At 42.1% G+C, this 22,582-nt stretch overlaps 1 long non-coding RNA gene across 1 annotated transcript; it reads right to left on the reverse strand.

The window, feature by feature from the left end:
- Window positions 1–9,648: 9,648 nt before the first annotated feature.
- On the reverse strand, window positions 9,649–18,056 carry LOC147758945 (uncharacterized). The gene is made up of 2 exons (XR_015319754.1): window positions 17,343–18,056; window positions 9,649–9,985 (listed from the first exon to the last, which is right to left on the reverse strand). It is a non-coding gene; the product is annotated as an uncharacterized LOC147758945 (long non-coding RNA).
- Window positions 18,057–22,582: the final 4,526 nt, after the last annotated feature.

Raw genomic sequence — 22,582 nt, forward strand, 5'->3', positions numbered from 1 at the left:
TGATACGTCTGCACTCTGAGATAGCCTTTTATCTTAATGTTCAATCAGCAGTTGTAGCACAGCCATCTTTTTTGCGATGCTTCGTTTATCATAACGTCGCAGCACAGATGGCCTAACACCGAGATAGTTTAGCGCAATAAAGTCTTGAAGTCATATATTTTTTACTATTTAGTTAAAAAATGCAGAAAGCTCTAGAGAATATTAAATGAAAACACGTCGCATCGTCAGCTATAAGTGAGGCTTTGATACATTCTCGAAATACGACACATTAAAACGGTCTTCTGGAGGCAACTATATGCGACGAGATAAAAGGAGTATTCAAAAAAATACACTTACATAATGGTCCAATAGAAACTGTGCATAGCATAAAAAACGCCAGAGGAACCCACGTACCGTGGGTCAGCATACATCCAGCATCTAAATTACGCATAAGATGCGTATTCTAAATTTTATTTAACAGCAATATAATTAGGGTAATGCTATACGAAACTTCAGCTTTTACAAGGAATCTATAAGACGGCAACCGCGTGTTACAACACTAGACACGCCTGTTGCTATTTGCCTGTCTGGGAATTTAGGCATACAAAAGTGAGCATAGATTATCATAAACGTCTAACAGGGAACTAGTAAGGAGCAGCAGCTAAATCGAACATTCGCTTTACCCGATGTTTTATTTTCGATATGGGGTCAACTAAAGGGCTTTCAATTCCAAGCCTTCCATGAATGCTTATGTTTGAAAAGAACGGACGATCCTACGAGGCGGCGACGATATCGCCCAAGGAGAAAATGTATGTACTAGAAAAGGCGCGAAATAATCTTCTTCTTGCAGTTTTTTTTTCTTTTCCCCGTGAATTTCAATGAGAAGGGCGCATGAAGATCTGATCTGTCACAGCTGCATCAGTCTGAGAAATCGAATTGCTTCACGGTTGTGTTGTTGCATCGAAAACGATCACCGCTGATGGCAAGCGGCCGAGGGAGGGTGTTTGAAGCAATGGCAAAAATACAATGATAAAAGAATCGATGCATATCTAGAAAAATAACGCGCGCTATTATATGTGTGAAGTAGTTTATGTGTGGCTACTGGCTTGGGGAATTACCTAAGTAAGATAAGCTTGTTTATTAAAGCTTGGCTATGTTTTTCTTAAACGCCTCAAATAAAATGGAACGATCAAGTAATCGGTTGGCAAATATGCCTCGTTGATTTGGGCAGACTTGAGTATTTACATTGTCACAATTTATTTTGTCCAATTAGAAACGACTGAAAACTATTAGTAGAAGAAAAATAGTTTTTGAAAATAAATTTTTTGACAGCGAGCGCCTTAACTTTTAAATTGTTACAGGTTTGAAAATACGATAAGTCTACAGTAAAAACAGCTTCATTCTATTCCAAACGGTAACCTTCAGTATAAACCTACTCAGTTACAACGACTACTCGTTATGTCTTCTGAATTTATTTTATGCCTGATTTATATCTGAGTCTGCATCCCTTATATGTAAATCACAAAAAAATCAATACGCCGAAGTGAGTATTGTATAGTCGTACGTGGTAATACACACCCCCCAGTCATGCAACGTAAACTACCGACAAGCGATTTTCTTGACTCTATGAGGGTGGCCAATCAACATCGTCCTATAATATTGTAGCCCTTTGCACCTCATGTCATTCTCCTGTCAAAATATCGAGAAAGGCAAGGGTCGTTTGCGTTCAGTCTCCAGCTCCTAGCCACCTTCTTGCTTTGACGGTGTATTAATCTTACAGCCGCAATGGTCTCCATCATACATTCGTAACACTGCGCCCCCTTGAGGAGGAATCCGGGGGCTGGCAAGGCCCATCACCACACTTTGTTAGTGAGTTGTTATTGAGCCAGAAAACACTGCCTTGCCGACTGCATTGAGGCCATCTTTATTTGCCTATTTTGTTCACAGTCTCCACTGCCTGGTCAGTTGTAGCTGTTGTGGTCGACAGCGGTGGTAAAGGTTCCTTCTTGCTGCCACAACTTTTCGCCCCTTCCTAGTACTATTAGCGACAATGAGATGGGACAAGTAAATGATGTGGTCATTTAGCTTGTAAAGCTTCTTCGTCCTCTTCATTGTTTTTTTTTTGTTCGCATCTTTCACTTCGGCAATAGAATTCGTGCGCGCGCGCACTCGACCAAACTCCTCTGGCGCGCGGGATGTGGAGCTGCCCGCTGCTGTGAGCAACGACAAAGAACCCTAAAGGGGCCAGCGAAAACGTCACAAAGTCATCAAAAGTGAGGAGAAACGTGTTGTCTTTGTACTCGAGTGCTTCATTTGACAACGATAAGTACAGTAGAATATTGAGTTGTATTTGGTACGTTATCATTATTGTCTCAACACTGCGGCAGAAAGTGAGACGGGGCAAATGCAAGTAGTAGACTTGGCACTACAAAAGAAAGACCCATTACGAGATGTGTTTTGTAATTTAGCAAGGCATTACGATGAGTTAGTGATCTGGTAGAATCCAGTTTACAAGCTGTGTGCAGGCTAAGCATTTTTTATAGCGAGATATATAATCCCAGTTTTGGGCGAGCTCAGTTTTATGAAGCGCAAATCATCAAGAAGAAGTCATCGTTCTATCTAAAAAAATCAATATGCGATTTGATAGCACGTATCTGCACCCATCTGTCAACCCTACCTATAATAAAAATGAACCATTTCATACCTTCACAGGAAACGACGTGCCTTTTTACAATTCAAAGTATTACATAGCTTGAAGTGTTCGATGGTGCGAGACACAAAAAAGTCAAGATCTTTTAGTCAGAAATTTACAAGATGGCGAAAATCTTGCAATTTAAAAGCTTCCGAGCCTCACATATTTCGAAGCAGCACTTTCATAACTAGATCATTTGTTACTACAAATGGCTGCATTTTGAATTTGGAGGTAACACTCATCAAACTGAAAAAACTTTTGTTGATCTGAACCTCTAACCGAGGTGAGCCACGAACGAATCACATAGTTGCCTTAACCACTGTTTTGAGTCTTTGCCTTAATTTCGACAATAAAAGCCGGCAAGACTATTTGAAGACCACAGCAATCGACGACCCCACGAGCGACAAAATGACATGACGTTCGATCTCTAACTGGCCTGCTGCTGTTGCTGTGACTGTATTTCGTTCCTTGTACAACAGTCATGTGAAGAACATCTCGGAAATCTGCTTGGTTTGATTATCTGATCTTTCCTTAACAAACTGATGAACAATGGAAAAAGGAGCATAGAAGGGGTGGCAAATCAAAGACGACCTGCCATCGGAAGCTTGCTTTGTAGGTATGTCCCTGATTCTTGACTTTATCCCATCATGCTCTCAACCTGACCAATGGTTGGCCGTCCACTCAAAGGCTGCGTGTGTTTTCGATGTAGCCAGCACATAGACACTGGGTCACTTAGCTGCCAACGACCACGAATCCCAAAGTAATCACTCGAACAAGTGTGCAACGTCCTTGATATGCCGCTATGGAAAAAGCAGACGAAATAACTGTCTCTGCAGGACTAAGGTAACAACGGGGAGCTACGTTGCTTTAGTTTCCCATCGCTGGCTAGCGAGTAGTAGACAAGAAGGCCTAATATAAACCCGACCCACAAATGCAAATTAAGGCTTTCTAATATTGAAGTGGTCCCAAAGCGCTCCCCTAGGTTCACTGTCACGACAATAGCTATGCTCAAATTAGAGCAGTGTTATTGCATGCTGCGTAATGTTCGTAAGTGAAAGTGTCTAAACTTTTTAGAATGGTCGTATAAGTTGTGACTCAGAGAAGTAAACACTGGTAGTAAATATATTCATATTAACATGCAAAAGCTGTCCATCTTCGATAGATATATGCCGATAAACGTCCGGCCGGTACGAATTTTGCTAAGACAGGTATTTCTTACTCTACGATAGTTATCTATATAAAATAATCATAGAATTATGAACCCAGATAGACGCATATGTCACAAATATATAGACACATTGTCAATTTTGCAGGACATCGAAATTCATGTTTGGGAGTTCGTTTTTAATTTGCATATGTGATAGGGTGTTTACTTATTCTAGAAGTATATTTACCTAAGCACCTTATGTAAATGTAGGTGGTAAACAAATGCCGAAGGAAAATCAGCGTCTGTTAGTTACTCACCTTTTCATTTGGAGGATCCACCACTGCGGAGAAATAGGCTGGCACAATTATCGTTTGATTTTCTCAACTTTTCTGAAAATGCTCTTTAGCGTCCTATCTAGTATTGTATTAGGCTATGCGCGGATGGGAACAGCTGCAAGGTAATAAGCCATGGTGAACTGCGCCAGGAAATTGTTTTTTGTGTTACGTAATTAATTAACCTCTATAAAGAAATCCACATAGGCAAGACAATTTTTAGTTCCTATCGTGTTTCGCTGGTAATAAAGATCGACTCTAACTACGTCGCATGAAGACTCTTTACCTCAGTAATTTAGTCCTCGCCCTGGTGTCTGCCTATTTCTACGCCGAATTAAATATCTTACATACGCATTATTGACAAAATGCAGCAGACAGCCTTCGAGAAACGTATATCCGCCTACATATGTCATTCCCAAATTTACCTCGACTTGGCCATATACACAGGTACCAACGGAAAAGGAAGAGCCGAACATTTCTTGGGGAATGTGTTAGAGAAGCTCGTCCAATGTTTTCCAGCATTCGAGTAGCCTATTTTAGAGAAAGGGCCCTACATTTGTTTGATATTTATTAGGTAATCAAGTGGTCTTAAAGTGTCTTCGCGCTGTTCGGTACTCCAAGCCTTTAGTTTTTGCCGTTTGTACATTCCGCCTCTACATCCAGTTCATCCGAATCTTCAAAGGCATTTTGACCTCTTATCACATGCTACTTTTTATGGGACAGAGATACCATTAAGAATTAAGTGTTACTGTTCAAGTGTGCTTTACTACAGCCTGTGACGGATTCAATTTGCGCTTTTCGCCGCAAGGCAGAAGCCTCTTTGCATGCACGGAACGATGAGAACTACTAGTGATTCTATCTCAGAGGTCTACCGTAAATAAGTTCGAAAGTAGGTTCATAGTTAAAAAGCATAAGCCTCCAGTAGGAGATATGATGTTCTTTTGCCGGTATAGATGCTTTCTATCTGCGAGCCTGCTTCTCTTTATCGGCGTACCTGTTCTTACCAACTGTTGGCTTGCATCGTACACTGTCATAAACTCCTTTCCTTCCTCCATTACAACACAGTATAAGGCAAACACACTTTATTGTCTCAGGCATTTTAGATGGCACATAAATGATAGTGGCCAAGTGCAATACACTAATAAGGCTAAATCCTAACTCGCGTAAACGGCCTACGCGGACATACACAGACGCATCACATTATATCGAGTGATGGAAATTTTTTCGCTATTAAACTTGCCTTTAACAAACGTACCTGTCCGGTCGAATTTTACTCTATTCTATAAGATTCGAAGATGGTTTTCTTTATCAATCATCATTATCAAACTTTCGTTTGCTAAATGTCCTTGTTCCAATCGCTGGCCTGAGATTAGCTACATGATTCTATAAAATATTCTTCAGTTTCACGCAGTAGATCTCCTTCAATCTGTTATGGTCTTCTAAAAGCGTGACTCTTTTGAACATCGGTACTTTGTATTCCCTGCATGTTTGTACAGGTAAAACGCAACAGTATTCAGATCGGTAATAGGCTTAAGTTAAACTGCGTTGTTACGTTTAATGGGTGGACTCTTGCGTTATCGTATAGAAAATTGAATCGTGACGGGACTAATGTATTTATCGACAAAAATGCTTAGTTCATTAAAGCGCTCGTTCACACATACGCACGTACATCATCAAACACAGAATCGTGCATCCGTTTAATGTTGAAAGGAAAAGAGAGAGATGGGAAAGGAAAGCGGGGAAGAAGACAGTAATATTAACAAATACCGTTTTCTGTTCGCATTCCAACGGTGTCGCACTTTATAACCGGCAGCCATTATCGGATTCCCGTTTACTACTTTACAGCCTCCATTAGACAACGTTCCTATTAGAGTCTATAGGTTCAATTCTCTGTGTGACCGTCAGCGCAGCGTCCTAAGCCCAAACAGTCAGTTCTTTCCAATTTTCTTCACTGTTCTCGCATAAGCATCGGAATGCGATGCAGGTGCAAGACAGCACCAAAACCGCAACGCTTCGTCTATGAGACCTAACATGTTTGCTCCGTCGTGAGCGATGCTCTTTCGACGCAAAGCAGCTCAACGATCAAGTGAAACACCGATACTAAGACAATACTTGCTCTGTCCCTGCTCCATCCTGTCGCCCTTGGACGAAAATCAACTCATATTAGTAGTCAACTTTACCTCTCTCTAGAACCAGAATCATTTATTCGAACCTTCTACCCATTCACGTTCTCGTACTGCGACAAAGTGGCGCGAACAACATTCGATTTTTCAGTAGTCAGCTACCAATGCTGCTCCGATGGCAGCATGACCCCTCCTCTGTTTCGTGTCCTTTGGCACACATCCAGCGCCGAACGTTCACAGGCCGAGTGCGTGCGTTGGACGCTGTCTAGTACGCATGCTTAGAATACCCTGCGCCCTAAGCAATCCTACACAATAACACACTGTTAAGGTTAAGAGGGCGTAGTACCTGAGGGGGCGACCTCACTCTCGGCTGGCTTCTAAACTCTGCATTCGATTATCGGGTTCCAATGCTGTAGTGGATCGGCGAAATCCGCGAGCTATCTCCATCATGATGGGCGCTATTGTTGTTGTTGCTTTTGGCAGTCTAACCAGCTCTGTCTGTGTCAGACTGCCAAAAGTGTCAGACCAGTGTATGCTCTCGTTTTCTCACTACTGCTCATTACGTTCGGTTCACGTTTTTCGTAGGAGTTTCGTTTTATTTTTGCGTGTTCCGTTTGCTGCGTCACAAGATCAAGTATAGTTTAATTGAAGGACCGTGTGGAGGGGTTAAATAACTGCTGTAAAACTGTAGAGACTCTGTACCGTGTGCGTCTATACACAACGTATCGTCCGCAGCGCATATATATGTATATAACAACAGCTAGTCTACACTATTATACTTCAGAGGACCATTATGTTGGCCTGCCTTGGACTAATCTGTTCGAAGCTATCTCTTAGCTCCCGCTGTTCGGCCGATAGTAACGAGGGTTTCTGTTACTGTTTACAACAGTTAGCCAGTTAGCCTAGCTGAATATGTAAAGACGCTTGAGAAGATCCCATTCGTAGTCGAGCATTTCGTGCTCCTCGACGCTGATCGTAACGTCCTGTTCTGCCCAGCCAGTTATTGCCACTACCACAAGTGGCAGCATAATCTCTTGGGCTATCCTACGACCCTCCTTTGCCTGTCCTGTACTCATATTGATTGCCGCTCTGCAATCTACCTCACCACCGTCTGTCGGCTGCTTTACCGAAGCTAACCACTGTTAGTGACACTACTGCTGTTGCTTCCAGTAGCTTATAAACTGCCGCCCCTTTTGCTAACCATTCTGTTGTAGTCGCCCAGGTCCGCCAAGCTAATATTTAGCTTGTGAGTCTCCTTACCAGTGATGGTTCCCGACAATAGTTTCTCCTCCATAACAATTCCATCCCCTCGAAATAAACCGACGCCGCTTTTCCGTCCGACGCCATTTATCACACACCAAATCTAATACGAATAGAGCTCACGTTGTAGGTTACGCACTAGCCACTACAAACATCTAAGCATGAATCCTCCTGTTAGCTCAATGGTCAGTAGTTATCCCGGCTGAAAACTGGTTTCGGGTAGTGTACATGCGGTAGCATGTACACGCACACCTAGCACTTTCAAATGAAGCCTTCTCCAGCTCGTGAGAAAGTCACTCTGCTCAGATAGGTGCCGTCGTCATCGTCTATCGTGTTGTCGTTAATGTTGTCTACGATATTCGCCGTTTGCGCTGCCAAGTTTGCTTCAGTTTGTTTCGCATTTGCTCCTTCCCTGTTCGGCTAATTCTTGTTCGTTTTTCGCGTATGTCGAACGGCGGCGAAGAGTCACGAAGGCCACCATCATAAAGTCGAGCGTACACATCACCCCCGCAACAGAAGACGAAGGGTAGAAACAGACAATATTGAGGCGAGGAGAGATAGGGCGATGTGGGCACACAAAGACAGCAGACAGGAGACAGACGGTGTTGAAAGAGCGCGTCATGGGATGGCATCTCGGGATGCTATACAATATAATAGTATGCCGAGTATCCTGATACGGCCGTGTTCATGGCGAGAACTTTATCTATGACAGGAGGTGAGACAAGTAACCCTGGCAGCTCTACTTATTTTCTTCTTTTCCTCCTTGCACCCGTAGGCTCAAATCCGAGTTCCTCTGGTCCAAACAAGCTCAACTAGGATCACAGGGGGTATTCCGTGGATAAGAGAGCTGTCTGACGAACATGGACGGATAGACAGAATAGGACGAACGGACACCCTTCCCTAACATGTACGTGGTAAGAAGCTCCGTCTAGGCATCAAATGCCACCGACGACGCGGATCTCTGTGCCAACGAATACGAAGTGACGGAACGAGAACAACGATGCGCCGTTGTTAATACCGGCAGCCGTATCAAACTACTCGCCACAATCCCCTCGTTTTCGCTTTCGCACTCTTCCTTCCTCGTACCCTTTGTTCTCTTCGTCCCGGGTGGTGACCCCGTCATGCCCTCACACATCTTGTACAACTAGACTGCACAACAGTACATGACCAATGTTGAAATACATAGACCTAGCTGGCGCGATGCACGGCGCTAACAAAAGATGTTATCACCCTGTTATCATCCGACGGCGACCTGATTTTGTTCCTTTTCCTCCCTTTTGTCTTATCTCCATGTCTCCGGGAGAACCCCAATGTGCTGTAGCTACAGTAGTACTATCGATGCTGCTGCGTATGCTCGTTTCTGCCTCGAAAGGAGATAGCTTTGCGAGTGAGCGGAGAACCGACGTAAGCGACGAAAATCTCGAACTTCTCGCTCCTTGCCCTTATCCTATCGTTCCTGGAAGCGGGAAATGACACTTGTCATGTTTGCCGTGACTGGACGAACGAGGATTGCTGCCTGCTGGAAAGCAGTTCATTGCCTGGTTGTATCTCGTATCTATGTATCTACCTATCTATCCATTTTTGTTTTTGTCCTTTGTAATTTGTTGGAAGCTACCAAGGTACACTGTCGGTTCGTAGAGTGCACAGGGAGTCGACATTTGATATATGATTACGCACGTGTTGCATCAAACATGGTCTCCACTAGCCTCATTATGGCCATGATCAGCACATGAGTATAGAGCAGTTTCGTTCAAATATGCTAGCACTGGCTGATTCAGTTTTATTAGTTATTAGTTACGAGGACAAAAAAGGATTCATTATTAAGCACACGCGACTATAGCCTTCTTTTATTGCATTTGCAAGATGAAACGGTCGCCCTGCAAGGGAAGCTCGTCTGCCAAGCTGCCTTCACCCTTTGATGGTAAGCTAACGCAACTTAGTTTGTACTTGTGTACAGTTGCACTAAAAATTCTGTACTAAAGATTGCACCTTTTTTTTTTTTTTATTATAGATACACATTATAAGTTAAATGTGAAACATTTAGTAACTGCTAATTGTGCAACTTGCGACATTATCATTGTGGCTGAACAAATCATAAAAACTACCGCCAGAAGCTGCGATAATCATTGAGGAGAATATTTTATTGATTTAAGAAATTGAAGAAAGATTAAAGAGATACTAATTTAGATGGCGTAACAGGCGACTGACGAGCAGCTGTTGTGAAGTAAGATTTGCAATGTGAATGAAAAAATTTCGTTGGCTCGCCTTTCTTCCAATGACTGCAACGCTCTCAAGGGCAGCTGTCGACCGGCATAGGAGAGCAGCAGCATCATGGGTAGCACCTGCTTCTGTTGCTGGTTAACGCAGAATCATCACAACGAAGTTCGAAGCGCGAGTCGATAGAAGCTGAGGAGAACGGTAACGATCGAGGATGCTGCGCGAAGGAGGCTATCTGTAGAAGAGCCGAACATTGCAAGTTGGACAGAGCTGTGAATCAAGACACCTGCAAACGCCTCACAGGCAGCTGCCTTTGAATAGATAAGAGAACAGAATCATCTACGTAGAACTGCCTCGTATTGCCGTTTCCCCACCTAACCATGGCATGTGTAAGAAGCTTCCGTTAGCGTTCATTGCAGCCGACTACGATCTGCAGGGTCCCCAAGACGAAAAAAACGTCCGTCTTGTTTCAGTATTCTACAACAGCATCCGTTGTCTTTTTTAAATTCACGAATGACACCAATGGCTCATCGTTCAGTCAACATGCTAAACTCAGGAGCTACAGATTTACCAATGCCGAATAGAAGACTACCAGCTGTGTTCCACAACCGTTATGGGCTGAGGTTGTAGATGCTGACATATTGCAACAGTGGCTGTGGGACGCCCGAATCCTGCCCGAAATAAGAGTCACAATAGGAGCTGTTCAAGGTAGCGCCAAGCAGAACTAGGCAAATATAGGTAATCACAATAACGCTTGTCTATGGTAGCATAATTTTATTGAATTTTATGAGTATTGATAGCGTTCCATCTTTTTCCTAGTATCATAGCATGGAAACGAAACATGTTAAACAGAGGATTAGATGAGCAGTGGTGCCATGGTGGGCTGCCTGACCGATCTCGGTATCTCAGGAGGATCGGCTAAAAATATGGAAAATAAATTATTCAATAGTAGCTTCGTAGCAAACCTCACCAGATCATGACTTCATAGAATAATTCGAAAGAGCAAACGTAACAATGTAACGAGGTGCAGCACTATCAGGTGTTAGATAACCTGCACAAATCACATTTGCATATTATAGAAAAATTATCTCATTAATGTTTACTAAGCCAATACCTATCTACTAACTATAAAGCTGGCGCAAGATCTTATAAGTAATGGTCAAGTTCACACGCTTGCTTACAGCATAGGGGTCGCACAAGTCTGCAACGGCAAACGTTTAGACATTTATAATTTGTCGGATTGACAACCCGCTATTTTGTCGGTTGGTGATAGCAACAGCGTAATTAACGTGAAGATGTTAAATTCGCAAAAAAAGATAACTTCTTTACTTGTTCATTTCCGTAGCTAAGTAAAATTTTGAACGACGAAAGTGAGATGTCAGATACCAGCGGGAATCATTTGGTAAATTCAATTTTAAAGCAGCTCTTATTTTTTTGTCTGTTGATTTTGAAAAATAAAAACCGGCGATAGTGAATGATGATGATTTAGAAAAGGTACGACGGGGAGGTTAGCCGCTTTTATAATAGTTCTCCTTCAGGACTCTGTCTGTTCGGTAAATTAGGGCTCTGAAAAGGTGCCGTTTGAGCATATAGGTTACAAGAGAACGCTTTATTTAGTTAAGTTTTATGTAAAGGAGCTTTACCGATTGTGCATGATGTTAAAAAACACGCCAGCTATCCATGACGTCATTATCATAAAAACCACAATCAAAATAGTAATCTCGCCAGCGACAAACCGTCTAGTTTTTACTTTTCTTCATTTTTACCATTGAAGCATGCTACATAGTAGGTATTAGAACAGAAGAAAGCTTACAGCTTATGGCCATTGTAGCATCGTTTGCTAGTAGCTTCCAGAGAGATTCTATTATAATCCTAGAAGTATTTCGACAACCAGATCAACGTCTTCTACTCTAATGTTGCTCGATTTATTCGACGTAACTCGTATCAGGATTACTATGGCTTTACCGTTTACTAGTAGTAATTCGTTATAGAATCAAATTGTGTGACAAGCCAAAAACATTTAGTTAAAAACGGCATATGGGATCATTAGATCTCCATATAATTCGAAATTCCATATGTTTTTTGTTCGTCCGCTTCACATCAAGGAACGACCAGCAGTAAGCGCGCTGAATTAGCGTATGCTGTATCGGAACGTGGCGATAGGAACACCGAGTCTTTCAATTTAGTATACATATTAAGACGCCATGGTAATATGAAATAATCGTGTACTTTCGTGAATAAACCATTTGCATTGTGTGAGAAAATGTCCTGCAAGTCAAAGCATATCGATACGCGTCTCGGCGAGCAGTGTTCTAAGACCATCCGCCTTAGACCGCTAACGTGTGTTTATTCTTGTCACATATTCGACTCGCTTGGTACAACTTGACAATAGCTGGTATTGCTTCCGTGCTAAAGTCAGCTGTCATTGTCGCTCTACAGATTCATGCGCACCTACTGCTAGCAGGGCCCCAGGCCGATTGGCATGGACCGATCCATTTTAATGAAAAACCTAAAAGCTATATTGGTTCGCCAATCTATTCTCGTTCGCCCCCCAGATGTCCTAGAACAGATTTTATGTGCTTTCAAAACCGGCCGATTGGTATAGATTCAGAGGTTGGCAGCAGCGGCTCGCAGGTTAGGTTTTCGAAGAGTCTGTCGAAATCAAGTTGAGACAGATCCAGTGATTTGCCGAGCAAGCTTCCTTCGATATTGCACCTCGTTCCCTCGTTACGAACAAAAATATTGTCATTGTGAACATATTAACAAGCTTCACCCTAAGTTCCGTGTCCGTAAGGTGTGGTGCAAACATAATGTTATCTTGCTTTCTATACCATCGAAATGGGTAAACTCGAGGACGGAATCGTTGTTATAAATTGATAAAATCATTTTATAGACTATTAGTTAAAATGGAGGTTCTGCAAACTCGCATCGCGCTTCGCATACTTCCGACCATGCCTGTGTCCGTGTGAACATGTGTAATGTGGTTAAGAGTATAATAAACTAGATTATAAACTTCCCCGGCTTCCCTAATGATACGCCACCGACTTTTAACATTTACTTGAGGACAATCATTCTATGTAAATAATTTTATTTATCGCCGTATTCCCGATATATACACCATGTCGTCTATATCCGTCTATTGCTTACTGAGATATTACCTTGATACCTGTATCGACCTGTTGATCAACCTGAACGAGCCCTTAGCTATACGAACGTGTCCTGCATGCACCGCCGAAAACTATTCTGTACAAATGCGTAAAGCCGGCATGGCATAGCGCCAATAAGTGGTTGGTCATTTCGTGTCATAACGACAGGTTGCGTTATTGCAAGACCGTATGCTGGCGCTCATTCGTCCGCTGTCCAGTTGCGCAGAGGCACCTAATCTCGTCTGATATTCGGGGTTACGCAAAACAAAGGTGTCTGCCTTCTCAAAAGCAATAGGGTTTCCCTGTGGCACCTCAGCCGGCGCCGTGACAGCGAGAAATCCGCAGCACTGTTCCTTGGAACATTTATGCACCGAAGCAGAAAACAGATCACCGCCGTTACTGCTTCCCAGACTCGGGCCGAAACCAGACAGTCCCCTCATACCCTGCCGTAGCATGGCAGCAGGCGAAGTACGCAGAGACTGTACATAGTACATTTGGGCATACGAGGGCTGCGCAGGGGGATAGGACTGTAGGTGACTGGTTTATGCGGAACGTAACGACAGCACAAGAATTGTCACGATATTAAGGAGTAGCCATACCAGACCCGAATTATATTCATCTACCGATGGCACAAAAACGCGGCGATGGATTTGAATTTTAACAAAACGCAGCAAGGAACGATAAACGCCCGGTAACATAATAATAAATTCAATTAGGTCAATAAGTTACATGTATAGAGTACTAAACTCTATTTCCGGTTCAGGCTTGAATTTTTTTCAAAACAACTTGAGTTTCTAATAATGTATCGCATAACTAAACGCTTTAATGCAGTTCACCTAGCAGCATCAGCAGAGTCCAATTTTGCGCTGTTATATATATATATATATATATATAGCAAAAGCAGCTCAATACATCACTTAATAGATAAAAATCATGACGTTTCGCGTATGTACGCTCACGGCAAAATTACATGTTGTAAGAAAACCCTTTGTCTTTCAGGAATATCAGCAGCACCTAGACCGGCAACGAAATTCATACATATTCGTTATGATACCATCATTACAGAATAGCATCACTAGCAACGGGAGCAGTTCTAGTAGTACGCTGAGGCGATGCAGATAGGATTAGTGGGAAAAAACGTAGGGAGTATGTGGGGAACAGCGGCCCGGTCGAGGCCCTCGTGGCTATGAACATCGTGTTCTTATTTTTTCCTCGGCCTGAATCTATATCCATCGCCGGCGTTTCATTTTCCGCCACGGCCGTTACCATCCGAGACCGGAAGGGCCTGCAGGGTGATGCGTTGTGATGGATCATGCCCCAGAGAGGGATCAGCAGCTGTCTGGCTTGCTGTTGTCTGACCAGGCTGCTGCAGTAGTCGCAGCAGTAACAGCAAGCGTCGGCAACCACGAAGACAGCAGTAGCTATAGCTATTCCTGCTGTTGATGCTCGATCTGCCGCTGCAATACACTTAGATCGATATCATGCGCCCTCGGCGGCGAGAGCATCAACAACGGACGTATGGCAGTTTTGAGAAAGGAGAGAGGACTCTACGAGCTACCGTCGTCGGCGCCATACGCATGCAAGATAGCCAAATTCACGCGCGCGTGCACACAACAAAAGGGGACTGCGTTGCCTAGCGTTTTGCCGATTTATATAGCTTGCGAATAGACGCTTGATCGCTCTGCATCGAACGACAACCCCTAGCTGCTGCTGTCCCGGACAGCAGAACGACGATCGCTATGCATGCGACGTACAACACATGCACAGAGGAGAGATATCGCTGTGGGAAACAGGATAGAAGACAAGCGACGGTATATAGCTGGAACGTTTCCACGCATCGTCGAGATGGCCGCTGCACGTTTGTCGTGTATCAGTTAAGAAATGACAAACAGGGGACTGCCGTACTATGGAGACTAGCTTTGGCAATAGGGGAGCGTATACAAAAAGCGTCAAAGTTGAATCAATACAGATCGGGAAAACAGCGAGAACAAGAAGAAACGCATGGACCTCAATCATCGTACGAGTTGAATATACACGTATATATATATATATATATATATAATTCGTATTGATGGGATTCGAATTAAGTTGAACAGTCAATGAACGAGCTCATTCCGTCAGGGGAAATAATCCAAATACGAATTCGACCGCACTAATACCCAAGTAATATGTAGATTGGCATGTCTATCTATGGTTTTATATACGAGGTGATGCTATTTTAATTTCGACGCTTAGCATTTCTTGTTGGGACCCCATTCGAGTTCGAATCGAGCTGAAAAAGTACTCCATCTTGGATCATTACCTGTTAGTGACAGTCTAGAATTCACGCAAGCGCGGTACGCTTACCGTTAGATTATCGTCGGCGTGACCTATGCCAGAAACGTACGCATAATGTAGTGTAAGATATTGATTGAGAATCTGCCTAGAAGTGTGTTTGCAAGACAATTGCCGATAGGAATCTTTAATTAATTTTTCCTTCATTTGTTCTTCTAGTTGAAATGTTTTATTTTCCTTACTTCAAAAAAACGTCATGATTATCTTGAAAATAATTAAAATTATATAGTTTATGTCCGCAATCACTCTATTCCTAAGTATACAATAATGATGATAACGAGGATGATGTCACATATTTTCTGCGCTGTTTTTACCGAGATCTGAGTGGGTTCTTAACTGCCGTTATGTAGATAAAGCTGACTGCTACCACAGCCTCAATCTGTGCCCTCATGAACAGAAGCATCCACAACGTTGGCGGAAGTCGACTTTTAATGGATGTGTCTGGGAGTTTCCACACGACGATCGGCATGCGTGGCTTAAATGAGATTAAGGACTTTTTGCTGTGAGACGCGGCGCCTCGAACAGCAGCAGGATCGAGCGCCATAACAACTTTGTTCGCAGACTAGCCGTCTTCTTCCCGGTTCAACCTTATATACATATATATGACGGCACCCAACCGGATGCCTAGGCAAGTCCCCACATACGGCAGTGCCGAAGTAGTCCCGCATACCTAAACAGACTGGGCAGTCTAGGCAGATGGGTGATACGATGACAGATGACAATGCTGTGAAGCAAAATTTACTTCGACCCAATCTTAAATCTAAAGCGTCAGGCCGGGTTATAGATCGTATAGCAAATCTCCAAGTTCGGATCATAAAAACTATATGGTTTGTTTTTGGAAAGTTATTCTGAGCTGTCAAGCTATTTGCGATTCGTATCACACCTGAGCCGAGTATCAAACCGGGTTCGCGCTTCCGTTGGAGACCTTTCTTGATTTTTTTCTTACCGTCCGGTATCAGTGTTTGTGGTGCTCTCAGTGTAAGCGATCTTCGTCCTTTAATATTTATTTAACATTGATTTTAGCCGACGCCGCTCTCACATCCTAAGGTTCCGTTGTTGCTTTCAGCACCATTTGTAGCTGGTTATAAATGGACGCCAAATAACGCTATGTTTATCGTTGATTAGAGTAAGTAGTGCACTGAACAAGTGATTCTGTGCTAGCGGCATTACTAATTGAAAACATAGTAGGTTTCGCAACCCATTGCATTTGCTCCGTCATCTTATAATGTCTCGTTATTTCTATAGATTACACAAGTAGAGCTCCTACTTAGGCTGTTTAAGGTGATGTTGTCCGCCTCGCACACAAACAACATTGGCCTAAAAGGCAACGGATAGGCAGAAGATGAGCTAAGGGATAGATGACCTAAGTCGGAGAAGACGCAGTCACAATTCATGCGTAATGTCGGAGCGTCGTGGGCAACGCAGGCATCATATAGCAAAAAGCCAACGAATTGCCGTTCATTAGTCAACTTAGGGCAATTCCTAGATTGTATTCACTGGACGTTTATGTTTATTACGATAGAAGTTTTCGCAGCCTCTGATGCCTTCGTGGCAGCAGAATGATGATTTAAGTATCGGTGTTATATAGGTTTGCTTTAATTCAACGTCATATGCAAGTGCTCTCTTCTATGGGAAGAAGTTCTTTATAGCTGTCTTCAAAAAGGATACTGAAGATATGATTGGGGTGAGACGGCGATGGGGAACCGTGAAGGGCCTTTAAAGTGCTTGACAATATATTCTCGATCGTGAGTTAGGGCATACACAAGTGAGATTTGTTCGAGCTCGTGACATAATTGGCAAGCTATGAGAAAGATCACATTAGAGCATTTATTCACAAACCAAGTTGTGTTTCTATAGGTAACGAACCCTATCAATTAGCCCCAAAGTATAGGGGCTATATCGCTGTACAACGATTGCTTCGTTTTGTAAACTCGTTTAACAATATGAATGGATCATGCTCCATTTGAAAGTCTGAGCTAGAGGACATCTTCGGTAATCTTGTTTCGCCGTTTTTTTACATAACATCGTCTTACCTTAAAACGAAGCTAAAATAATCGTCGGAAATTATAGGAAAAGAACCCAACTCTTTGAAAGATCAGGTTGAACACTTACCGATTTCAACATGCGCCTCTATTCACTTTGTTCCTTTCTTGTTTCATCAGCAAAACAGACTTATCCAAAATCTTCCTCGAAGTACCTTGCCTTTATATGGGAGGAAATGTACTGTTGCTTTCTTGCGTGTCAACGGCTGAAGTCGAACACAATTTGAAGCGCGGAAACATCGATCAGCGCTTGCACAAAGCCATCGATTTCTTCAGCTATTGGTTTCAGTCCAAATCCTAAAAGAAAGACATCGAACGTTGTTGCCGGTTCAAGCGACACGGCTAATCTGTTTGTTTGTGTGTATGTTTAATAGTTGTTGATACTTTTTCTCCCTGACAGACTCTTCTAGCTTCCAGCTTGCGGCACTTGGGCGTTCTTCTTTCCATGATTCATCTTTAGTGGGGTGATGTCAAGAGAGCGAATGTGCATTGTGAAATCCAGTCTGGCGTTAGGGATCAGCCGCGGTAGTGGAAGAACACAAAATGGAGCGTACCAGCTACAGCGCAACGTTGTGTAACATGCAATTTCTTATGGCCAATAAAAAGACGGAGCCCCATTATCTGAAGCATTTTTTCTCCTGCAACAGAAGTGGATGGCGGTTCGAAGTGCCGCAAGCGAGTCTGCAGAAACGTAATATAAATTACATATTAGTACGCATGAAGCATATGCATCACGAACGGACGCTGCGGTACCCAAGTTAAAGTGGCAACAGATCAAAACAGACCGCGCTGCGAAGTGGCAACAGACCGCGCTAGACAAAGAAAAGAAGGACAAATGTAGCAGCGGCCGTGTGAGAGAGGGGGAGTACCAAGCGAAAGCCCTTGTGGCAGTGCCATGCCTCGATAGGCATGAACAAATGAAACTAAAAGAAACTGTCCGTCGTCGTCGTCTTCGTAATATGTATGACACGCTTAGCGCGCACTGCTCCCGCTCTTTCTTTTCGATCTCAGCTTTGTATTTGTCTCTGACTTGAGCTTAGAAGGGCCCGGCCGCTTCAACTTATGGTATCCAAGGGTGAACTAGCCAATTACGTGCAAAGTAAATGCCTTACTAGAAAGCATGTAAAGAACCCAACAAGGGCGTAACGTGCAACAGTTCGTCCGCAGCGGCTATAATCAAACGTTCTTTGTTAGTGATGGCAAAAAATCGACTGGTGTGATCGCGCTATTGAACTCTAAGGGGAATTCAGCGAATCGCGTTAAGAAGAAGGATTAATGGCTCAATGTATTTTTTGAAAACTAACATTAAGGTCAGATGCCAGCTTGAGTTTATTGCAACTGCTTCACCTGCAAAAAGTGTTACAACAAGTTAAGTATCTTTTGAGCAAGAAAGGTCCAAAGACGATTTCAGCATTAGCGGAGCATAGCGCATTTTGACAACCAGAGTAGATATTTAAAGGCTTGGGAAGGCGATCAGTCGAGGCAGATAATAAGCGGCTTATCATCATTGAAGTCCTTCACCAGGCTCGGGCCACGGTGACTTGTTAGGGTTAATCGATCATGCTGCAGCGCTACCTAGTGGGTGATGATGTCGAGAGAGGAGGCGGGTAGTTTGTATTTCGCTTGATCCATCTTACTGCTTCCTTATTTATCCAGGCTTTAGTCAATCTAGCTGCTATATGGAGCTGCTGTTTAGTTTGCTGGCCTTGTCATCGCACCGCGAGCTAGCTTAAGCGATATTATCTGTAGGTATCATCCCTTCGTCCTAGGGAATCTTGCATATCGAAAAGTATATGCACAGCGGTCTATTTGGTCCGATTTATGAAAGCAGAACTGGCCAGCGTTAACGTGAAAGATTGATGGCACATTATTTTAGTAAAATGCACAAAAAAGCGTAAACAAGTAACTCTGTCAGTTTTTTAACGTCCTTAATAGAAACTTGTTATCCTACAGACACAGGCAAAAGTCATGTTTACTAGGATTTAAATAATGATTTTAATATATTATGTATAATATTATACACCTATAATGATTTTCTTCATGATTAATTGTGAGATCAGTGCACTTTTCAGTTACGTACTACGTACTTTCAGTACGTAAATTTATCTACTGCTCACGATGAATCTAAGAACTCTCACTGCGATTACATTTTATTTATACACACTAATTTATAATACCTATTTATAGACTACACGACATACAGTGTCCTCACGCTTCACTTAGTATGAATCTCCACCATCTTTGATTGAACAAGATATTTGTTCTAAATTGGCCTTTTAAAACTGGAAAAGTGGATAAGAAGGTTTACCGTCAATCTATCGGTCTACGAACGCTGCTCATGGCCCGTGGTCTTCAGGCCAAGCCAAACCATAAAGAGCGATGGATTCACTAGAAGATATAATCATAGTTCTAGAGTTTGTGCGTTCTATGTCTCAAATAGCTTGCTTGTGTACAGTGATTACTTATCTACTGCGGAAAACGGGTCGGGTGATTCATTCTGTAAAACCCCTAGGTAATGTATTGTAGAAGTTGAGTCCTTTTTGGTGGTTTATTGAGAATCTGTGTCTGTCTCTTTGCATCTCGACGGATGGGAGTGGATAGCTCTGGCACGTGCATTGGTTTTGCCACATAATAGACTAGCCGCGCAGGACAGATGTACTCTATATACATCTAAAATCCAACGGTAGCTAAACCGTAGGACCATTTCTTAAAGCCGTATTAACCAGTTTTACGGTGTGTTTCTTTAGGAGGCTTTAAGATGAGATCTATATATCATATTTATAGTAGGGAATATATAATTCTAATGTACAGATCATATTTGCAGTCATTTTCAATGAGTAGCCCTCATTCGTTTTGTTTTTCTGTTAGTATCAGCTCATAGCAGCAGTAGCCAATCTGACAAGTAGCTGAATGTACCTTAACAAATGAATGTCTATATAATTTTGCCCACTTAATCTTGTTTAAAATAGCCTCCTACTGTGCATTTTTAAAGATCGTGGTCTTAGGCTTACTTTGAATGAAAATAACTGTGCCATTAGTAAAGCTAACTCTATTCGCGTGTTCACTAACACGATATTTGTACATCGTTATGGTTACAAATTCAATTAAATCTGAATGAAAATGGTGTTTGTTTCGGAAAAAACAAACAACTTTCTTATGATAACCGCAGTTGACACGTTTACCGTTCAAAATGTCAGCGACAACGTAATAAAATGATTCACAGACTCCCAAATATAATAATCGCCTAGAAATATTGAAATTCTACGGGATCGAAGACGCCGCTTTGGGTGGTACACATTTTCAAGAACGCATACATAAAACGCTTTCCGGAATAAATGAAAAGTGGGGTGCCATGCCATTATACATATCGTATCTCGTAGAACACCACAACTTACCTCGGTGAGCGAACCGCGTCTTCGAAGTATAAACTTGCGGATCTCTAACTCCTTTACTACTTCCGAAAAGTTTATCTAGTAAGGCTAGTGATTGACGGTATCGAACGTTTTGCTTAAATCGCAGAAAGATTATGAGGTAAGACACATTGTTCCCAGATAATCTTGTAGTGCCTTTCATGGGGCACTACACAACTTCCTCACACCTTTCACTCAATTCAAAGCTAAATTGAATCTGGCCGAATTTTTTATGTTTCCCAAAACACGTACCCAACCTAAAGACTTTTTTTTACTACTCAAGCTTAATATGGTTGAAGGTAAGGGAAACAATCCTGAAATTGCTCATTTAAACAGGTAAACCTAAAGACGAACTTTAAGAACTTCCGAGTATTTTGATTTTAAGGAAACTTCACATAATAGCAAACTCGGAATGTCGGCAAAAACGACAATCTCCTTCTATTCGGGTCTGGACCTGAAGCATTTTTTGGTCTATATTTTTCAAACTATTTTGTTAGATAAGTTGAAGAATAAGTGCTTGGCTTTGTATGCACATGTTGGATTACCGCCTGCCTAGGTAAAAACGTTTATGCCAATTTTGATGAGTCGATAAAGTCTTCTTTAAGATAATTTGGTATGAGGAACCACTAATGGCTTATTTAGGCAGAGTGGACAGTAATAATAAAAAAAAAACTTACTATAAGAGCACATAGTTAGTCAGTTCACACTTATTTTTGGTAGGTTTTACTCTATTTTGAATCAAGGTTTTACGATTTACCAATGGCCGGATACCCCCTTCAGAGCAATGTCTCCCATGCAAGACATCGGGTGATGCACTATTGTAAAATATAAATATTGCTTTCCTATGCCTGGTTCTATGTAATTGATTGAAGATTTGAGGTCCATATGTAAGAACTCCTTTGCTGTCTTTTCTATTCAGTGAGTGGTTCCATTAAGCAGCTGGTACATATATACTTATGTCCGTGGCTGACTCCGTACCTGTCCAGTAGTAATAACCTTTTCCCCTGCTCGATTCGTTGAAACTTAATAAGAACAAGATCTATGCTCTCTTTACACTGCAAATGCCTCTTTTATTAAAACAGTTTCGTTCGAAAGTTATTAGACAGAGCCGGCTGCGGTACTTGAAGAACTACGTCATTAAAAGACGCTGACTTTTAGCCCAAAGGCAGTTGCTGTCAAAGCAGAAGTAAAAACAAGTATGGTCGTAATGACTAATATGCAAACAAAGATACGCCACTACTGAATTTAACTATTGCATGCTTTATCATCTTAGAAAAACAGCGTTACCGCACTGATCACTGGGTTCTGCAGACACGTACGTATACCCACCTTGTAATAATTAGTCTGTCTTCCTTGTTGGTATCTTGCTAGCTCTATCCGAAATGTGCGCTCTTATTAGTTGATCAATCTTGGCCTCCAAAGAAAAACGTTGTTTTTTACAGGACACTGAACGAAATAAAGTAAGATTCCGGCGATTACCGATCTACTGAACCCTATCGTCTTACTGATAAGTAGTAGGTCAACTGAGCATTAAGAAACCCACATATAATTACTGCGAAGTGTCCGTCTTATCTATGTGTGAGTATTACGTATATCCTTATGGAACTTAAATCTCGTATTTCGTTCTATTCTTTTTCATCTAGCAGTGATTGACAAAGCGAATAGAAATGGTATATGTATATGTATATGTATTTCAATTATGTAGATACCTTTAAATAATGTTTTATTTATCCACCGTTTAACAATATTTATATGACAATCAATGACACTCCGTACTGTAAAATTATTCGCCTTATTAGCGAACATTTTTTGGCCCACAGATAGGTCTTAGCCTACAACAAGAACGGCATTTTTCGACAGTTTTCCATTTTTCTTTTGTTTCTATACTGTGACAATCGCT

Source organism: Varroa destructor, unplaced genomic scaffold (genome assembly GCF_002443255.2).
Source record: "Varroa destructor unplaced genomic scaffold, Vdes_3.0 BEIS01000001.1, whole genome shotgun sequence".
NCBI lineage: Eukaryota > Metazoa > Arthropoda > Arachnida > Mesostigmata > Varroidae > Varroa > Varroa destructor.